The sequence below is a fragment of the Thermobia domestica genome, chromosome 16 (genome assembly GCF_964235325.1).
Source record: "Thermobia domestica chromosome 16, izTheDome1.hap1.1, whole genome shotgun sequence".
Taxonomy (NCBI): domain Eukaryota; kingdom Metazoa; phylum Arthropoda; class Insecta; order Zygentoma; family Lepismatidae; genus Thermobia; species Thermobia domestica.
This window is the reverse complement of record NC_137469.1, coordinates 184,341,235-184,364,461: the sequence shown is the minus strand read 5'-3', so window position 1 is coordinate 184,364,461 and position 23,227 is coordinate 184,341,235. Positions and strand designations below refer to the sequence as shown.

The 23,227-nt window shown below is 36.7% G+C and overlaps 1 protein-coding gene across 1 annotated transcript in view; it reads right to left on the bottom strand.

The window, feature by feature from the left end:
- conv (insulin like growth factor binding protein acid labile subunit convoluted) overlaps window positions 1-18,208 on the bottom strand; it is a 180,597-nt gene extending 162,389 nt beyond the window's left edge. Inside the window, exon 1 of the mRNA XM_081743372.1 lies at window positions 17,841-18,208. The gene's annotated coding sequence lies outside the window, so the exon portion shown is untranslated. The remainder of the gene's footprint in view (window positions 1-17,840) is intronic.
- Between the last annotated feature and the right edge of the window lie 5,019 nt (window positions 18,209-23,227).

Below are 23,227 nucleotides of genomic sequence, written 5' to 3'. Positions count from 1 at the left end.
TTCCAAACTATCCTATGTGTAAGTGTTGGAAGTCTAACATCCATCCATCCGTCCGTCCGTCCGTCCGTCCGTCGACAAATATCGGGGCAAAAACGGTAAGATATATGCGTCTTTTGCAATCGATTTATATCCCAAGAATAGATTTTATCTCCTCCGTTAACTTTATATTCAAACCGGAAGTGGTTCACATTAGTCATTTCCAGTTTCAACGTTTATGGCCATAGAACAAAAAAGGAATATACATATATCAAGAAGCGATTTTTTGCAAACGATTCGGCGTTTCAAGATATATCCTGACTATCCACAAGACTTTACCAAAACCGGAATTTACTATTACTTCCGGTCTCAATACTAATTTCCGTAGAGCAAAATCAGTTTAGTTTATCAGGATGCGTGTTTTGAGCAATCGATTCTATCTCCTCCGTTAACAGTCTATTCAAACAACAAGTAGTTAAAATTAGACACTTTTGGTTTCAACGTTTATCGCCATAAAACTAAAACTAACAGATAGCAAGAAGTTTTTTTTTCCAAATGATTAAGCGTCTCAAGGCAACACATCAAAACTATCCATGCCACTCTACCGAAACCGGAAGTAGTTCAATTTTATTAATCTGGTTTCAATACCGGTTTCAACGTTATCTCCATAGAACAAAAATGGTAACAGTTGTCGAGTTTTCTTTTCTTTTCTTTTTTTTTAACAATTCAGTGTTTGAGGGCAACATAACATAACTAACCATAACTCTATTTAAATCGGAAGAGGCTCAAATTTATTATTACTTCCAGTTTTAATACTGATTTCCGTAGAGTAAAAATAGTAAATGCTATTAACATGCGGTTTTTGCAATCGATTAAGCGTTCAAAAATAGGTACCATCTTCTTTACTAACCCTCTGTTGTTCCTTGAGGTGAACATGTTGACATGTGTCCTTTCTCTGCATACCGTCTCGTTCGATCCCTGGCGTAGATATTTGCCTCAAACAAAAATCAAAGTAGTCGTTTGGATCCCACTTTAAGGAGTATGCCCGCCTTATTAAACGCAGGGGTGTAGAAGTCCAATTAATCAATTTATAGAAAAGGTTTATAGCTTTTACAAACTAATAATAATATCAATGTTATTTTGGTTGTGATGGTTTCTCTAATTAGTTTATTTCAAACCAACAATTGACCAAATACTGTCCCCATCAGTTTTCTTGATTGATCAAAACTTCACTATTTTTTTGAAAGAAAAATGTTAACCAAAAGAATTAGATTTTGAAATAAAAGAAACAGTATTTTGTGTTTCAGATTTCTGTATTTCAGACTTTTTTTTTTCATGTATGATCCAATCTCGTTCAGGATATGTAAATTCTGTCAAGAGCATCACGGCTATGTAAGAATACCTTCAATTAAGTACAAGATCATGTCCTTCCTCAATCTTTATCTTAAGGATATAGTTAGAACAAAAAACCTTGAGAAGCCTTGCACATAAAAGATTTCCTCAGAAGCGTGTGATGCTATTATACTGAACTGAAGATACTGGCGCCAGCGTGCATGTCAAATGAGACTACCGATCACTAGGCTGTCAATTGCTGTTTCGAGTTTTGCCTGCAGTAAAGATCATTGGAATAATACAGAAAATGACTACAGAAAACGAGCATCGAGATAAACAAGGAAATATCATCATCATCATCATAAGTATTGTCTATCATCGACAGTGAGCAGCTTTTATGTACTGCAATCTTCAGCTAACCTTTTCGCCTTATTGTAGGAGTTACACGTTTTAATATACCCTTTCAATTGTAATTTTCTTCTCCCTCTTTTTCCTTTCACCATACTTTCCACCAATTTCCTTGGGGCTCAATTTCTTCTCAAATAATGTATTAATTACTTTATTTCTCGTTTTAATTATATGCAAAATCACTCTAGAAAGAAGGATGTTACCAACTGCGAACGAAGCTGTGTTTGTGAGCAGTCCTCTCATTCAGGAGTAACTTCGGAGAGAATAAACCATTGTTAGACCAGTTTACTTTGCATAGGGAAGAAATAGTTACTGAAACTCAGAAAATGGTCATTTTATATGCAATGTATAAAACATTTACAAAAATCTGTTCTAAAAGAGTGAGGTTCTTTAAAACATCACATAAAGCACTGATTTTTCCTTCACTACAGTTAAAATGTTGTATTTATTGATCTAGAAAAGGCTTTTAACCACGTGAATTGGGAATTGTTGTTGGGAGTTCTAAAGAAAGTTCGGTTGGAATGGAAAGATCGAAGACTCATAAACTTAAATATGAACAAGAAGTAAGTGTTAGAATAAGGGAGGAGATGACAAAGGAGAGTGCAGGTGGAACAGGAATTCAATAGGGATGTTATCTCTCGCCAACATTTGATGTATATCAGAAAACATAGTGAAACTACAGAATCATGACGGCATTTCGGTAGGAGGTAGAATGATTAGATATATACAGTCTACAGATGATATGGCGCTTGTTGCAGAATCTCAAAGATAGATAAGCAAAAGCCATGGTGATTAGAACAAAGCGGTCGGTGTCAAATATAGAAATAGGAGGGAGGAAATACAGTAGGTGACTAGTTTTCGATTCCTGGGTAATATTATTAGTAATGGCATGAAGTGCGAACGTGAAATAAAACCAAGGATAGGAATGGTAAAAGAAGCCTTTGGGAGGAAGAAAATGCTGTTTTGTGGGACCTTGAGTAAAGAATTGACAAAAAAGACTCATAAAATGCTTCGTGTGGAGTATTGTAATGCACGGGGCAGGAACATGTACATTACGGAGAAGTGATGAAAAACGACTGTAAGCTTACGAAATGTGGGTGTGGAGAAGAATGGAAAGAATTCGTTGAGTCCAGCTGAAAATGAATGAGAGAGTGTTAGAGATGATGGCGGAGAAAAGGATAGCTATAGATATTAAGAAGAGGAAGAGAAACTGGTTGAGACATTGACTAAGAAGAAACTGATGGTAGGAAAGACAGGGAGGGGGCGAAGAAGACTACACTTAATGGACCATATCAAAATAGAAAAATGGCACACACGTGACGACGAAAGGTTAGCGGAAGACAGTGAGTATGGAAGCTTCTAAGTTGCCATTAATGGCATGATACCCATGAAGATGATGAGCAGTTAAAAGGCAAAGACGTGCTCTAACTGTACTGTACTTAAGTAACGGAAACATTTCTGATAGAAGGCAAATTTTATGGGTAACAAGAACTTAGTTGGGATTATTCTCAATACATAATCAAACATGTTATACAACAGACAGCACACAGGTCACAACTTTAAAATGCATATGTAAAAGATAGTTCTAAAGAGTATTTGGCGTGAAGGAATACATTAAAAATTAGAGCTAGGAGTACTACGTGTGGGTCAGCCTATATATTCCTCCGATATACATTTGAACTTCCCATAGCGTCAAGTCGTCAGGTCATTGCCTGAAGTTATATTACAAGAAAATACTTCAAAACGAAGTGAGCTCGAGGATCAAGATTACCTTTCCCACCTGCTACATTTTCTCAAATTCCTTAAGCATATAATGCAACAGTCATTTTCATCCAAGTTCATTTAATTCATTAACCACGAACAATACAACTATTGATACGTAATTTCAATAACAAATTTGGATTGGTTGATTGATTTTAGTTTCACGTACCTTTCAGCATGGGACGGAACGTCGGGACCTATTGCTGGATGTGGTATCCGACCGAACCCCTACTCGGGATTCCAAGCCGGTACGACGTCCACAGAAAGTACGTTAGCAAATCTTATCTTCTGAAAATTCCAATGAACCATATATTTGTTGGACAATCATAGCGAGGGTCGGACTTTCAGTGCTTCAGCAAATCGTAGGACGGTGGAAAATTAGTGAGATAATATTTTCCAGTTAGTATATGACTTTTGGGGTTCTAAAGTTGAAATTTATGTCATCAAATTCCAGTAAAAAAGATCCCTCTCCATCCACCTAATCAAGAAGTTCCTACCAAAAATACCAAATTTTTAAGTTTTCATTCGTTATCCGTCTCACTTCTCTCTCTTCTCTTCCAGAATCAACGTTGATTTATTGCACTCTCACATTACATACAACACTGCACGTAATTTTGTTTAAAATATGTCACAACACAGAAAAATATCCAAATATAAGCTGAGCTCGGGACCGTAATACACCAAATTATGGATACATTAAAATATTAAATAATACTTTTGATAAAGTGGATACTTTCAAATATCTAGGATCAGTATTAACAGACGAAAATCATATTCACGAAGAAATTAAATGTCGACTAAAAGCAGGGAATTCGTGTTACTATTCGGTTCAGAATCTCTTGTCGTCGCGAATTCTATCGAGGAATTTGAAGGTTAAAATATATAAAACGATTATCATGTCTGTTCTGTATGGTTGCGAAACATGGCCGCTTACTCTGAGGGAAGAACATACACTGAAAGTATTTGATAACAAGATCCTGAGACAAATATTCGGACCCAAGAGGAACGGGAATGGAGAATGGCGGAAACTTCATAAGGAGGAACTACATAATTTATACGGTTTACCCAACATTGTTAGGGTTGTCAAGTCTAGGAGGCTTAGGTAGGCAGGTCATGTAGCTAGAATGGAAGAAAGTAGAAATGCTTTCAAAGTCTTGATTGGAATACCAATGGGAAAACGACCATTAGGAAGACCTAGGTGCAGATGGGAGGACAATATTAAGATGGATCTCGCAGAGATAGGAACACAAAGTAGAAACTGGATCCAATTGGCTGAGGATAGAAGTCAGTGGAGAGCTTTTGTGAACGCGGCGTTGAACCTCCGGGTCCCATAGACCACAGAGTTAGTTAATTTTAGTTTTATAAGCTGAGGAAGGTATAAGGTAGAAAAGTGAGAAAGTTTACCGGCCTCGTTTAGATTGCAGAGAATGTAAATACTAATAAGGTAATATAAAAATTATTTGCTGAAACTATAAAATTTTGCTAATCCCGACTAAAGTGAGTATAAGAACAAATTATCTTTGGTAAAGTAAAAGAGCTTGAATTACTATCAAATTCTCGTTCACTGAAAATGTAGCGAAGGGAAGCTCAGTACTTTATAGCGCAGAAATGATGTTCGAAACTATCAAGTCAAATTTTATTTAGAATATTTTCTTACCTGTAAGTTATCCACATACACTCTTTAATATCCCTTACATTCTCCATTACGTTTCTAGGTTCAGTATAAAATGTACTCACATAAAAAACGATATGTTCCCTTAGTGCGTGTAGACGTTGAAATGTAATGAAATCTTTGAATTTAATGTCCCATGATTATGCCCGTAAGGCTAAGGGAGACGATGATTAAAGCAAGTGAATGATAATGGAAGAATTGGTGGAATAAAAAGTGGGAGGAAACAGAAGAACCCCGAAACACTCAGACACAATGTCCACCACAAACTTACATGGCCATGGATCGAACCAAGGACCGCACGAACAACAAGTAAGCTCTCTAGCAGTGTGTCTCCGTGCCCTCTCTGTAGACGTTGAATCTCCCTTCTCGTAGTATGAAGTACTTGCTGACTAACTGATTTTTTTTTTTTTTTAACTTTTTCAACATTTAGACCTAGAAAATGAATGTTGTCAAACACATTTCAATTCTATTTCACTCTTTGACGTCTTGAAATGTCAACAAATCAAAGGTCAAATTGTATTAGGCAGAAACTTAGATTTTTCAATTTCCAGTTAGGCATGGTTTTCAAGTGACCAAATACTCGAATATTTGGAATTTGGCACCAAAATATTCAAATTGTGTTTCCGATGTAATATAATTATCGATTAAGATACTTTTTATTCTTCCAAATTTCCACCGAAAATGGTGTTTTTTGTTTCACCCACCAATTGTCGTACTTAAAAAAAAAATCCCAGCTCTAATCATAACGTTCGTTTCAATTAATAAAATATGAATTGAGTTGTATTTCAGTTTAGCGTCCCTTTCAGCAGCGAGGCTATGTGAGACGTGGACCTACTGATTAACGTGGAATCCGAACCACATGAGCTCCCTCCGGGAATCGAACCCGGGTCTCTCGCGTCAAGGGCGCATACGCTAACCGCTTAGCCACGGAGGAGCTCTAATAAAATATGAGATAGTTCTATGTATTTCCTGGCAATCACATGTTTACCGCCAAGAGAAGAGGAAGACTAAGTTCTGTGGCCTCACCAATTGCCAATGATACAGATCAGAAAAGAAGATGACATTGTCTTCTTTAGCAAACGTTTCCAAGTCAATGAAATAATATGGAAGTTACACAGAACGTAAACACACAAAACAAATTAAATTCGGAAGTTTACTTTTCTTTTTCCCGTCTATAAAAGGGTAAAATTGGACCGCGATGGCTCAGTGGTAAAGCGTTCACCTCTGGTGCATTGAGTCCTTAGTTCGATCCTACCTCGCGCCAAGTGAGCTTTGTGGTGAACAAACACCGTGTGCGTGAGTTTTCTCGGGGTTCTCCCGTTTCCTCCCACTTTCTTCATTCCACCATTTCATTCATGTCTCGTCATCACCGTCTCCTTTTAGCCTAGAAGGCATATACTTAAAGAGATCGTTTCATTTCATTCTCAAAAGGGTTAAAACTGTGCTTTCCTTGTTCTGAAAGACACAAATATTTCCCCAAATCATCAACTGATTAAAACATGGAGATGATATTTGTCTTAGTTTACTTCTCTGAAGATTTGTTATGGAATATCCAAAGCAATCATGAAAGGCAAAAAGTTTCATTTCTGAGAGTGTTAAAAAAAAAAAAAAAAGATCGTTTCGTCTTTTTATTTAGATATATCCATCAAGATTCGTGGTAGCCGTTTTCTAGTAAGCGGCACCACGTACGTATAAGTCCAGCTACATTATTATCTATAATAGAATGCGACAAACATGAAACCTACGGCAACAGATACTGATTAATGATTCATACAGTTCCCTCCTCCATCATGTCTTTGCCTCTCTGTGAATGCATTTTAAATAAAGTAGATGGCCTTCGATTTCAAATGCAATCAACAGAAGCAGTAAAAGTTGCCAATAGCAGTTATAGAAAGCTTAATCAATATGGTTCTAATTCACTTATCCCGTGTATAACCTGATTCAAAAATGATGTTGCTTAGAACAGGGTTTCTCAACCTGTGGTACGCGTACCACGAGTAGTACGTGAGCCTCTTTTGGTGATACATACACCTTATAATGATATCAATAACTAATATGTTTTGCTGATACGCCTGTGCAAAAGGTTAAGAGCCCCTGGCTCAGACGATTCAATGATGTTGGAATATGAAAATGTTACGGGGTGCTTGCGAATGTGTCACTGACTGTTGCTAAGGAGGATGGAGGTTGGAATGCAGACAACACAGCTTGAAGATAAATTGATTTTGTGTTTCAAGATTACGTGGAAGATTATAAACGGTAAGAAATACGATTAAGATTGGAAGATAGAGAGTTTATGACTGATATAGAGTTAAGAGATTCAGAAGATAGTCACGGCACAGATTAAGAATAAAGGATATTAAAAACTTTTAGTTTTGTGTATTTGTGTGTTTGGTAGCCTATTCCTTCAGATATTCCTGTGATATTCTCTAACAACAACATTAAAAAAAAAGTCCCATTACATGACGGTTTTCGCAAAATTTGTGGATCGCAACCAATGCAAAAAATGCAATAAGCAATTAAAACTGCAAAGCCGATTATTGCAAACTAAAGCGCAAATTGTGCGTTGTGATGACGCATGCAGCTTCGTAAAGGGGACCTAGGTCTGCAAGTAGCAGGGAAAGAAAACAATAGGAAATTTTAGAGATGACAACGTTCTTTTGGGTGACGGCCATTCATTTGGAAAGAGATTACCTAGGGAAAACATCCTTCCTGCAAGTCTGGTTACGCCCATATTCAATTACTGGAGTGGTAAATAGGAGAAAATGTAAAATAAGCGAAAATAATATTCAAGTAACTGCAAGAACAAATATCGGTACTTGACTTATCCCCATTCACGGATAAACATAATAATATAACAACAATATTTATGGTGTAACTGTCCTACTGTGTGACGACAGAATATTGTCTACGTGAAGAGAATGAAAACGTGCCTGGAAAAAGAAGTAGAAGTGCGAGGGTCAAACTTCGTAGTATTTTATGATTAGAATAAGTCAGTAGTCTGATATTTGCATGATATAAAGGAAGGAAACTATAGGAAAGTAGTCCTATGTCTATCTGACAATAACTCAATCCCGTTCATCCTACTTTTTCCAAGCTTAAGAACAATGATGGTAATGACTTGAACCCAATTTGTAATTCTGTTGGAAAATTTTCTCTAGGTTTTAATTGTGCAGGCTCTAAATGGGTATTCAAAAGGAGTTCAAAACCTTTTGTTACACAAAATACAAGAGCAGGAGGCTTTCATAGATGAACACGGCTTAAATATGAGAAAATCTTTGAGTTTAACATTCCACGTTCATGACCGTTAGGCTAAGGGAGACGATGAATAAATAATAATGGAAGTGAATAATAATGGAAGAATTGGTGCTTTGAGAAAGTGGGAGGAAACGTGAGTATCCCGAGGAAACGGACGATGTTGTCCACCACACGCCACAAACTTGCTTTGCAGGGGATCGAACCACGGACTCCACACCAGAGGTAAGCACTCTACTACTGAGCCAGCGTGCACTCCCAAACACGGCTTAAGAAGCCTGAAGGTTTAACACCGCAGAAACATAAGTAGAATTACGTTCAATCCGATGGCAATTAAATTCAATCAGGAATTTACCTAGGTATATTACGTTCATATTATATTATATATTATTATACATAATACAATTTCGGTTATTTTCTTCATGTGCCCAAGATCTCTTTCCCGACTAAAATCCTATGTATCCTACACAAAGATTGGATAACACACTAGTATGGTTCCACCATCTTTACATTTTCATTTCCAGGTAATTATTGCAATGCTTCACATTTAATTTAATTATTTCCTGTTTGTCTTTTCCTGTCCCTTTAGAGAAAGATAATGATGATTTTTTTTTTTTTTTTTGAGGATTTACTTCAGGATTGTACATCACTGGATCAATAAATCAAACAGCTTTTGACAGTAGATCGCTGAAAGACAGAAATCCTCTGACTGAAGCGGAAAGAAAGTGTTCCAGTAAGTTACTTTTACGCGATAGCATAACGTAAGGGGATACTTCTCTTCGATTCTTCACGCTAATTCTCGTTCAATTTCTATGAAGGAACACCAGTAGAGGCTACGGAAAAGCATCGTTTATTGTGATCCCAAAAAGACCTTCCGTAATACTATTTTGATAAGCAAGAATGAGTACAGAATGAATGCTCAGATATCAAGAATGAGAACTGGGATCACATGAGTGTACTGGTGAGAGTTATTTATATTTGAAACGCATACATATCATTGTGAACAATTGTCGATCCATTGCTGGATTAAGGTCTTTCCAATACTTTTTGACACTATTTTTCTTGGATAATTCGTTTCCAAGATATTAACAGTGCTATCTAATGTCGTCACACCACCTTGTGTTAGGATGCTGCAGGTCCCCACTTGTCACTTGTGGTAGCCAGTAAAAATTTTGGTTACGTCTACCTTGTATGGTTTGTTTCCTAAAATAGTTATATTTATCCATCTCTCTCTCTCTCTCTCTCTCTCCAGCGAAAAGAGATTATCTAATATATAGGAGTTACTTTTCAGATCAAGTACATTTTCAGATTATTTTCAAGATTTCGTAAAAATTTACACTATTTTGCTTTCAGGAAACCACGACAAATCTAGCTCCAAAATCAATTAGATATAAGGGCTCAGGGAATGAAGAGAAACCCACGCTGGACGGTTGGTTAATTAAAAAAAAAAATGAATAATTATAAAATATGTCTGGAGAAATTTTCACAGTAGCTATCACCAAAATTCAAAGCAATAAGCGTTCGAAATAATTCTCTTACTTTACCGTTCTACTGCGAAAGGATTTTCATTCCTACATACGTAACCAATGATAGAAGTACTGCTTTGTCTTTGCATACAGACGCGCTCTATTACAGTAACTCAAAACCATCTGCGGTTACCACTGAAGTATCAGAATGCTTATCATCAGTGGCGTATTTGCGATTTTGTTTCGGGGAGGGCTTTGCTAACTTTCGGGGGGGGGCTTTGCCTGAAAATGTGAAAATTCTGCAAGATATTTCATATACTTTACTATAGTAAGTAACATTTCGGTGGGGGCTTAAGCCCGGAAGCCCCCTAAATACCCCACTGCTTATCATCATCATAGCCACTGGTAGACCACTTGCCTTGTGTAACCCCCTCGTTTCAACAATTCATCAATTACAATATTCTTCTTCCTCCGTAATTTTCCTTCCATTATGCAGCACATTCCTAAGAAGACAATTTCTTCTTAGGCACTTCCCTATCCAATTTAGACTACTTTTAACCACGAGTAGGTTCCGAGAGGCTTGATCAATAATATAAAAGGTCGACCAAGGTGTTGCATAGGAAATTGCACAGTAAGCAACTATTTCCTTTATATTTATTTTAATAACTAGTTTCCATTAATTGGGGGTAAATCTATAATTTTGAAAGCCAGAGAGCGATTTAAAAAGAAACAAATTAGGGGCAACTTAGAGCGGCGATCAAAGGACAGTTCCAAGAACTAAGCGAATTTGAATTCGCATTAACAACTTTTCGGCTTTCCAAGAGTTATTCGTTGCTTTAAGCTTTCATGACGAGAGTTCAACATTGCTCTCTTTGGTCTTCACGTGATAAACGTCGTGTATTTTAGGTATTTAACCAACGATACTGACCCTCAAGAGGCTGGCGATATGACCAGCGAAACGATCGTCGGATAAATCCCTAAAATAAATTACGTTTATCACCTGAACACTAGATTGATTGATTGAGTTTAACGTCCCGTTCAGCAGCGAGGCTTATGAGATGTGGACCTACTGTTTAACGTGGAATCCGAACCACGTGAGCTCCCGCCGGGAATCAAACCCGGGACTCCAACGCCAAAGGCGCGTACGCTAACCACTTAGCCACGAAGGAGCTCACCTGAACACTAGAGAGCAATGAATAGCTATATTTGTTATCAAATCAATGTTAAAGCAATATCGATTATATTACCTTGATCATGGGGAAATTACTTCTTGTGTTGTTAATCTCACGTCCTTCCGGCTTCGATTCTCTGTGCCGATATATTCGTAGCTGATGTCGTGAGATTAATGGGGAGATACTTGAATTACGAATAGTAAACTGAAGTTTAAAAAGCCAACAAAACATAAATGGGACAAGGTGTGTTGGCTGCACATCATCCCACTATAAGACATCTGATGGCCATAGCCCGTTCAACGTGCAAGTGGAAGATGAAATTGAACATCCGCCATTGATAAGCAGATTGAAGAAAACCAACAAATCTATTAAAACTCCTCTGTTGTGTTCTACACGATTAGGGATGGGCACGAGTCCAGCTGAAACTTGACTTGACTCGATACTAGATTCGAATTCGAGTCGAGTTTCGAGTCTATTCAAAGGTAATTTCCTCGAGTCCAGTTCCAAGCCGAGTCACTGTTTTTGAGGCCGACTTTCGAGTCGAGTCGAGTTTGATAAGTGGCTCGCTCGTTTAGCTCGTTTTGAAATCAGGACCTGATTAGACTGGAAAGCGAAAGCCATGAGAAATATAAGCAGTAATGTGGAATACTTTGTGTTGCTCATGAGAGAGGACACTGCTTGCATCTCGTCTTGTCTCAATAATGAAACGACACATTTTTATAACGACACAGCCTCAAATGTCGTGAGCAGCAATATAAATATATACTGAATTTCTTACTATTAAGGCTGAGACCTACACGATCGAATTTTTGAGCCCAGGCAGAAGACCAACCCGGCTAGTGATGTCAACCGGCTTGGATCGGCTCGAGTGAGCGGACAACTCGAGCCGACTCGGTTCAGATGAGCCATCAACTTGGTTCACTTGAGCCAATGGCTCAAACTCGCTCAGTTAGGATGAGCCAGAGACTTGGCTGAACTTGGCTTGGCTCAGGTGAGTCATCGGCACGAACCGGCTCAGTTCGACTCGGCTCAATTGAGCCAATGGCTCGAGCTTGCTCGGTTGGTGAACCATCAGCTTGGTTCGGTTCGGCTCAGATGAGCCATTGGTTTGAGCAGGCTCCCTTGGGTGAGATGTTCGCTCGGATCACTTCTCGGTTTGGCTCGATAGTGAATGAAATGTGAGCCAAGCCGTTCGAGACGTTGACAACCCTAAACCCCAGGCCGAGCAGTTTTGAACATGTTTGGCCAGCATTCTATAACTTTTAACGATTTTACTCGAGCCCAAATACTTGCTCCTCCAGAATTCAAACTCAGAACCTCATGAACGATGTCTTTGTTTAGTATTCAAATGCAAACAAATCTTTCGTCGTTAAACACGGTGTTGTTATAATAATAATAAAAATAATAAACTGTAGTAGTAGTAGTATCATCATTGATAATTATATTGTCTATGTAGGATACTTGAAGAAAATAATTGAAACTACACACAGGATTTAGCTCGATTTAGCTCGTTTTGGCTCTACTCGACCCGAATTCGAATCGAGTTGGAGGAAATTTTTCGAGTCGAGCTCAAAGATGTGTGTTTCGAGTCCAGTCAAGTTTCAAAGAGAACTCGCTCGGCCCATCCCTATACACGATGCAGAAGGACTTCACTTGTATTGTTTCTATTGTAGTTTATATTCTAAATATTTCTCAAACATTTGAAGTCTATACGAACAGTGTAATACGATATGAACTGTGGAGCTCGCTCATTGCTTAGCGGTCAGAGCCCGAAGCGCCTTTGGCGTGAGAGACCCGGATTCGATTCCCAACAGGAGCTGATGTGGTTCGAATTCCACGTTAAGCTGTAGGTCTCATATAGCCTCGATCTGAAAGGGACACTAAACTGAATTCAACTCAACAATGACATGAAGTAATTGAATCATATTGTTAAATGTATAAAAAAAAATATTTATTTTATGCAGAATTATGGATCTCTAGAGTGGTCAGAAATTTAGCTTTGGGAAATTTTCATTTCTAGGTTGTCATCTTCGATTTTTACATGTATTTAACAATAACAATAATACATTTTTAAAAATAATCATTCAAAAATCTTTCAGTTTTACGTCCCACAGTTATGGGAGAGGATGAAGATGAGGAATGAATGAAAATGCGTGAATGTAACAAGTGGGAGGAAACAGGAGAACCTCAAGAAAACCACACACAGAACGAAATAAAAACTGAAGAAGATACCACGTATTATAATATAGACACTAAACCTTATCTTAATGAAATCTTGAAATTTGGATTTCCAACAAGGCAAACAAAGGACGCTGATTAGTACCGTAAATCTAAGGTCGCAGAAGAAAAAGATCAACGTTTACAACAATTGTAAACTGTGCGGGAGACACAGCATAAGTCAGAAATTGGTCAAAATGAATTGGAGATCTATGTGTGCATGCTCCACCTCCAGTTAACTTGGTATAAATCAATTCTAAACGTGAGTTGAATGATCGCGTTTTTGGCACTGTTAATAGAAGTGATTCATACTTACGTTTGGTAAAATAAAAAATCACTTCTTGAAAACCTGTTTCTCCCGCGCAGTCTAGATTTTTTTTTTTTTTAAAGTTTCGTATAGAATTTATTTTGTAACTAATTAATAATAAAATATCCAGGGAATTGCACTGAACTGTCTCTCTCCGATTTATTTAACAGTGTGATGCAGTTATTATTGAAATATTTGTCTGTGAAACAGGAACAAAATCATAAGTAAAGCTTTTTGGGAAAATTTCATCCGAAAAAAAACTTACTCCCTTGAAATAAACCACCCCTTCTGGATATTTTCATAAGAAGTGATATATGGAATATGATAGGGCCATTAATGAAATAGTCATTTATGAAATTTGAAGAAAATCGCCATGTTCGTTTTCTAGACATCGTCCGAAAACAAACTTTCCTCCAGTAGCGTCATTTCAGATTTGGTTTGGGGGGGGGGGCAAAACCCCTTGATATAAGTAAAATTTTGCGTTTTTCACTGACATACTATTATTCTATTGATAAAACCTATATAAATCTCAAACTGAGGGGGAAGAAATGCCCCTCCCTGCCCCCCTAAATGACGCCCCTGCTTTCCCCAGGGTAAAATATCCTTTTTGAATATTGTCATGAGAAGTTATTTACGCAACATGGTAAGAGTTATTACTGAAATATTGATTTATATATATATATATATATATATATATATATATATATATATATATATATATATATATATTAATTGTTAGAAAAGCAACTCATACTCGAGAGCAAAATACCACTTATTAATTCTTTTTTTTTTTCACAGGAAATGATTTATCTTGTATTGCAGTATTCTCAATGAAACATTTATAAATGGAGAAAATTGCCTGGAATGTACTCACCCGATGACTAAACTATCCCTTGTGGATTTTTTCACGACAAATGAATTATTAATGAAATATTTACAAATGGCCTGAGTTGTTTTTGGATGAAAAGATCCAATAGATTTCAATCAAAAATCTTCTTGTCGCCTTATATCTGGAGAACATGTGGGGTAGCCAAACCCAAACTATTACTTAACTCAATATGATGTCCTTATTTCGTAGAAAATACGAAAACTCGATTTAGGGGCCGTTCAAAAATTTTGTGGCACCTGATCCAAAAACTAATTATTGGCCAAAATCGCAATCTTTTGGTGCATTCCTAAAATTCTTGTTCCAGAAAATTGTCTCAAAAAGACACCGCGAAGGGTAAGCTTTATATATTGTTGTATATTTTTTTTGCAGGACGAATAAGTTATATCATATTGTCATCTTATTAGTGAAATATTTATTTATAAAATATAACGAAACTCACCTGAGATGTATTTAAAAAAAAGTCATCTCAATAAAATTCAATCCCAAGAATCAACAACCCCATCTGGATCTTTCCGAAAAAAAAAAATAAATAAACCTTTATCACATTACAGAGTTCTTAATGAAACAAAGATGACCAAAAATATAAACAAAATTGTTAAGTCACTTTCGAGAAAATAGTATTTTTTAAAATTTTCACCCCTATGTAAACTACCCTTATTTTTGGAGGTAGGAAGAAAATACTAGAAAAATCTGAAGTTTAAAATTTTGGTCTTGATACGTTGAACGGTATAATGGTCTGCAGGTGAGACAACATATTTACATCGGGACGTTCAGGCGAACAGACAACCAAAAATCCGTTGAAACCTGAATTCGATTTTTTTCATGATCACCATACTTTCTTGTATCCTATCGTCGCTCGAAAGTTTTAAAAAATGGAGTTAATGAACTATGTAAACCAGTGGTTCTCTCAACCTGGAAGGCGTAAAGAACGAGCAACGGGCATGCTAACTACTGACAAATAAAATGAAATTGAAATTATTGGAGTAAAGCTCCTCTTTACTCGACTCACGTAGGGATGCGCATGAGACGAGTCGATACAGGATTTTCCTGACAAAATTCGAGTCGAGACACGGCTCTTCCAATAGAAAAATATACATTTTTTGAGTCGAGACATCACTTTTACGGCACGTTTTCGAGTCGAGACAGCCACAATCTTGTCTCATGCGCATCCCTAGACTTAGGCGTTCGTTTGTCCGGAAACTCAGGAAAGGACATCTGGCGTTTAGGACTTCTGCCTTTTAGAACTTGTGCCGTTTAGGACTTCTGCCTTTTAGAACTTGTGCCGTTTAGGACTTCTGCCGCGTCCCCGTAGCCATTCGAGAGAGCGCGCGCTGAGTGTCGTAAGGGGTCGCATGGCCCAATCGGTCATACTATTGAGAAATAATCACCGAAAACCAGATGCCTACAGACTTAACCTTGAAAAAGCATTTAAGGCGCGAATCCTCATTGTCAGCAATGGAACATAGAATTTTCGGGTTAAGTTTAGAGTTACCCCTCCGCTTTTTATAAAAATCATGAAAATTTAGAGGAGGAATGAGGTAAGAAATGATAATTTGAAGTTTTTATTCGATGTTTAGGAATGTAAGTTCGGCAGGAGAGTTATGTTTAATACGAGAAAAGATATGTGGAAGTTAGTACTATTTGCCGGATGCTGAAGCATTGCGGAAGGTTTCAGCAGCATGGTAGTTGTAAAATATGGCGAACAGGTGCAACGGATGCGCAAAAATAATGAAGAATTTAAATTTTTGTGAAGCACACGAGGTATTGAAGTTAAGTGAAATGTAACAATTTTTAATACTTTAAGCACTGTTTTTTGTATGTTGCAAAGTCCAAGGGCACCTTCAGACTGGAGGGGCAACTCTAAACTTAAGCTGAATTTTCAGTAATAAAAATAGGGTGAAGCCCTTTTCATTTTGTTCTGCGAACAATTTTTCAAAGACATTATGCTTTCCGCTGATTGCCAAATTTAAATATTTGCGTATGGTGTTAGTTGACGAAAACAATTTTATGCACTAAAAGAATTCTATGAATAATCAATAAACGTCGATCGCTTCGCTTTAAATTTGCAATTATTCCATACCCAGGTAATATTATGAATGTTGTACAACGGAGTCCTTGAATTATACATCGTATAAGCACAAAATAACTATTTAATAAGCACTACGGTTTCATAAAAAAAATGGTAAAAAAAAAATAAATAATAATAATAATACTGTACTATGTTCGTATGCAGAAATCTTAACGAAAATAAATATAAATTAGGAAGATTATTATTATTATTTATAAACTGAAATACGAGTATTATTATTACTGAAATTTGAGAATTTTGCATCTGAAATCGCAAGTCACAGAAAAAGCAAGTATGACCAACGAGAGGTAACGAAAGAGCAAGGTATGAAATATATAGAATTTAGGAGGGGGCGAAGTACCCACAATTATGAAGGGGCGCCAAGTGAACAAGGTTGGAATCCACTGATCTAAACCCACAAAAAATATTTCTATATACTAAAAAGTAAAAGTACTGTATAACAGTCTGTGGCTAAAGCAAAACTGTCAAAGATACACTGGTATGATTTCATTAGAGGACAGCTTATCATGGGGTTGGTATAGTAAGGGGTGAGGGGTCTAAGGTCATACGTTGCTTAGGGCTCAAGATGCCTAAATCCACCACTTGCTACAAAAACTACAAATTGACATTACGACTCTCAAATCGTTACGCATATCACAATGAACATTCCAGCCAAACTACCACTAGAAAATCTTGTTGGCTAGAGTCTAACGCATGTGCTTTTAGTGCACGTAGTTGCGGGTTCGATTTCCGGTGTGAGAACAAACAATTAACTTCGCTATCATTCACTTTCATTCATTATCCATATCCTTTAGCCTCAAATACATAATCGTGGAACGTTAACTAAAAACATCCATTTTCATTTTATTACTATTAAAATTAATTTCCATTCTGTATGCAAAGAAACCATATTTCTTTATTCGGTAAATATTTCTTTTGTAACTATTAGTACTATAGCATGATTAGTGAGAAATTTCGAATATGTCTGCAAAACTAAAGCCCTCTTTGAGAATGACTGGTTACACCTCTGCTACAGATATTTGATTTCCTAAATATAGTTTATATTACGCCATCACTTCAATTCTAGAATGGCAATTTAAAACAAAAACTCGAAGGATAGTCCATTGTCATACATATGGTATGTGTGTGTCTTTTGAAAACTTTACCAAAGAACCAATAGTTATTATTTACTGGCGATTGGCTTAACGGGAGATTCCCAGTAAAGCTTGTTTTTCGAAGATATAAACTGGGAAAATAACACGTTTTGGTAAATCAGAAAACCAGAAAATCTGCACCAGAGTGAAAAAATATTTTACATACCTTTCTCTCCTGCTTTGAAGTCACCACTGGAAGACTGGATTATCTTGAGACGAAACACGATACGTCAACATGATCTGATGAAATGACATGAGCTCTTTTGCCAAAACAACAAGATATGTCTGGTTGTTTTTCTCACGTCTGCATGTCTTGTTCAGATTCACTACCTGCAGTTTACACGTTCCAATTGTTTCTTCTTCTCTTCCTTCGCCTCAACAGACAACCATTGCCATGTCTCATGGCAGCAACTTACAAGAAACAGCTATTTCTGTTAGTTTGCAGACGGCCTACATTTCCTACTTGCGATACAACAACAATTTCCATTGGCTGTTACTTCAAGTAAAAGTTTACTGCTGGAGAGGCTTTCATACGCTGTTACTCGGATCTGGTTTCCTTTTCCCCTCCATACTGCGTTATTATCATTTGTATGTTTGTTTCTTCTCTACATGTTTCCGCCGCAAACTTCTGAAGACCAGAAGCTTGACATGGGTGGGATACCCTTAGAATTACAGCAATGACTATTCCTAAAATTTCATTGAAGAAAGAAGTATTTTAACGCTGCTTTTTCAAAAAGTTACCTTGACCCAATTAGCACGCAGAACAGGTAGGAGAATAAGAATTAGGACATTTCAGTATCGGGTATCGTCATTGAAATATTTCTTTACCACTATTAAAGGAAAGTTCATTGTCGGAGAAACAGAAACCACTAGCAGACCTCTTTTCTCAACCAGTGTGCAAAATGACTGTGCGTAAGGAATTACTCCATGACACACACACACACACACACACAAAAAAAAAAAAACTGGAGAAGAAAATATTCATCCGTAGCAGGGATAACTACCCCTTCTAGAATATTTTCGAATGGTCGTGAAGCAAAGACAGGAACAACTGTCCTGTGTAGACACACTAGAAAGCACTTTTATTTGAGTTAAAACATTTTATGAAACATCTTACTTCTCAATCGTGTTTGGAGAGCTCCTCCGTGGCTAAGCGGTTAGCGTACGCGGCTTTGGCGTGGAATATCCGGGTTCGATTCCCGGCGGGAGCTCATGTGGTTCGGATTGCAATTTAATCAGTAGGTCCCGTTTCATATAGCCTTGCTGCTGAAAGGGACGTTAAGCTCAAAATCAACTCAACTCAATCTTATTTGTAGTCGTTAGAATCACAAACGTATATTTCTTGAAATATTTACCTATTCATGCTGAAAAGACTTCTTTGTCAGGGGAAAGCTAAAGAGGTTCGAAGGGATGGAAAGTCTCAAAAAGATCCTTTTATGCCTTGTCAGTGTCACAATGTTCACTCAAAGTAGTAATGATTCTGTTTGATATAGAAACATATATTACAAAGAAAATAATAATAACACATATGGCAAAATAAAGTTTAGAAGCAAGCAAGGATTTCTCGTATTCCAGAGCACTTTTGATTTTAGGAAATAGCCGGGGAGAATTTTCCCCGAACCTACGAATTCCACTCTCGAGGGCAAATATCTGATCATGTTCAATAAGGATTGCCAATATTTTCGCGGTACTACTTCAATACCCTGCGTATTGGGATTCCCCCGGGAGAAATCATCACTTCATCATTGTTCTACAGAACTATATATATTGGAAGTTTCTAGAATATACGGATAAACTTCGCATATACGGATAAACTACGGATAAACTTACCCTACGCATCTTGATCATAGGAGGGTTACCTTAAATTGGCACCATCTCCATAATTAGGAGCTTCCGACCAAAGTCCCAGAACGATTTTTGTCTTGTATTGAGGTCGTGAACGCGAGTGCAGAATTTTACGATATATATATATATATATATATATATATATATATATATATATATATATATATATATATATATATATATATATATTTCATTTCTAAATATGACGTGCTGAGCACCACGAGACATTCATAGAACTCACTGGCCGGCATTTTCTTAACATTAAATGAACTATTAAAATTCAAGGAGCGACCCTTAGTTCAAGATATACTAACAGCTTATAGCTATATTCCCAAAATAAATATAGCTTCCTTCAAAACAACGAAAACAGGTTACAGGTTTAGTTTCTGATACCTGAGTAGTATTATTAGTGATGATATGAAGTGTGAACGTAAAATAAAAGCAAGGATAGGAATGGCGAAAGAAGCCTTTAGAAGGAAGAAAATACTATTTTGTGGGATCTTGAGTAAAGAGTTGAGAAAAAAATAATAAAATGTTTCGTGTGGAGTATTGTTCTGTACGAGTCAGAAATTTGAACATTACGTGAAAGAGATTAAAAGTGACGGAAGCTTTCGAAATGTGGGTATGGAGAAGAATGGAGAGAATTAGCTGGCTCAAGCAGAAAACAAATGAGAGGGTGTTAGAAATGGTAAGAGAGAAAATAACAACTTTAAACATTATTAAGAAGATTAAGAAAAACTGGTTGGGCATTGGATAAGAAAGAACTATATCGTGAGGGACGTGGTAGAGGGTATAGTGGCAGGAAAGACAGAGAGGGGTCGAAGGATACTACAACTACGTGAAAACGAAGAAGTTAGCGGAAGACCATGGAACATAGAAACACCTCAGTTGCGACAAGTGACCTGCTAATACTGGCAAAAGCTTTCCTACTTCACCCATATCTAAACAAGCCCTTCTCATTAAAACCATGTATTACAAACAGTGGTTTGTTGATTGTTCTGCTTCCCTAATCTTTTGAGAAGTGTTAGAAAACAGTGGTTCATCATTCAGGAAAAGAGTGTCTGTGATTCAAAATATTGTGAATAAAGGATGAAATATTAAAATATTGCAAATAAGTTAACTCAGGACATTTTAAAAAAAGGTCTCTGCATATGCATTTCTCGATTTTCTAGGCGTCTTCGCAACTGAAAACGATAGCTCTTTGAAAAACAGAACTGTACTGCGAAAATCAGTACGTCTGGACACCCTACGATAGAGAGAGAGAGAGAGAAAGAGAGACAGAGAGAGAAAGTGATGGCTGGGTGTGTATGTGGATGAAATTCACCCCAACTTGAGAAATATATTCACAGATGAACTCAATATACAGTGTCAAGTATATCAAGAGTCCAGGATCATAGGCTAAGTCTGTTATGAATAAAGCTACGAGAGAATGGAAATAGAACAAAGTTGTTGCAAATAGGATTTCAATTTAAAATGGAATTTTCCAATAGCACCAACCATTGAAGTTCCACACAGGTAACGTGCCCTGTGTTAAATAAATACATATTATAAATGGTTTGCAGCGTTTCCACATCAGCAGGCTGTTCGAAGGGAACGTAAGGGTACACGAAAATGACACGATGTAGTTGCACATTGTTGTGTGAGGGAACTGTATTGTTGGCATAATGAGCAGTGCCGCATTTCCCATTAGGCCGACTAGGCCCATGCCTAGAGCGCAAAATTTTTGGAGGGAGCTAAATTTAAAAATTAAATATTTTTTCATATGGAAAAGTTAAAAAATCAAGAGCAAATAGAGGATTTTTACATTTGATAGAAACGTCGTGCAGTCGAATCTATACCAAAACAAGAAACTCTCATCTACATTAACATAGAAATGCTTCGAATCTACCACTAATGATTAGATACAGGATTTTTATGCACTTAAAATTCATGAAATATACGCATACAACTATGCTGTTAAATGTGTCAAAATATGCACTAACAATACAATAAAAAAGAACATTTTCAAACATGCAGCAAAGTTGTGACGAAGTTTTGTAGGTGAAATATAACGAAGTATAATGTATATTGAAAGTGTATTTTACCTTTCAGCAGTGTCGGACTGGTAAAGTTAAGAGCCCTTGGCGCGGGTCCATAAAGGCCCTCCTCATATACATATATAAAATATACATAAAATATAAGTTAGTCACTTATCATGTTTTGCAACTAACGTGTTAAATATATATATATATATATATATATATATATATATATATATATATATATATATATATATATATATCGCCCGCAGAAAGCAGAAAGGTGCTAAGCGCCAAAATGCAAATTTCTCAGGAGATGAATAAAAACAAATGAAACACTGATTAATTTCGATTCTTTGTTTCTTCCAGAATTTAGTTTCCACTGCAGACCTTTGATATTGTCTCCTGACACTTTTCTTCTTTCCTCACAACATTAAACATGAAGTACTGTAGGTATTCAGGATATGCACTTAGTTCGAAATCAAGAAAAAAAATATGGCACTTAGTACCTTCTGCTTTCTGGGGGTTATATATATATATATATATATATATATATATATATATATATATATATATATATATATATATATATATATATATATAACACGTTAATTGCAAAACATGATAGGTGACAAACGTATATTTTATGTATTGAATAAATATGTAGCAGAAGATAGATCACAAAAAAAAAAAAAGAGACAATAATGCTGATCAAATGTAATCGTCAAGTTACTTCAGTTACTTAGACCACTTTTTACACAGTTTTTCACTTGATGAGGCAATCAAATCAATTACTTATCTATATTCTCTAACAGCACAATTACATATCTGGCATATGCCTATCATGTTCCCTCAGGTACATGGGAATGTGTCCAGTATGTGCCTTATGTACTTCTGAGAAAGAAATCACATTGTTATCAAGTGATAGTCACAATCTATGTCCGCACCTAGACACATGCCTGACATGTACCTGGGGATCGTGTTAGTATGTTCTAGGTATGTTCCCCATGCCGAAAGCGTCAATGAACCACAAAATTACTCCTCCAAAATATGTTAAATCGCCTATATGCGTAATGTGTTTACATTAAGGTGAGTCTATACACTACTTTAAACAAGAAAAAATGTAGGGCTAGCCTAGGGGGGACGCGAACTACCAACCTTTGAGTATTAGCCGCGTGTTCTATCGACTTGGCCACAGAAGCGATAGAGAGAATGTCACTTGTAGAGGGATAAATTATTGAGGTCTTCTGTATTCGGCTAATCAGAGTGCTCCCGTAACCGTATATATTCTACAATAACCGTTTGGGATCAGATAAAATATGCTCGCCATGTAATTTTATAACAAATTGACGAGTATCTATTTACTTTATTTCATGATTCTTCCATATTCACTTTCAAATGATCGGCGACAGTTGCCATCTAATAAAGTTGATGCGTTTATTGCTTCTAGTACACAATTGCTTAGAAAAAGAAGCAACAAATGCATCAGATGTGGGAGATGAATTTAGTACACCTAAATGGCGAATGCCTAGCACATCTTGTGCTGTTAGGGTATCTGAAACAATATGTAGCTAAAGGACGTACCTAGAACATGACAGATATTTTATGTTCCAAATGACGACATAAAAACAAATGACTGTTAGAGTGCGAAACTGAGCCAAGTATATAAATTCTATATTTGTAGTACATA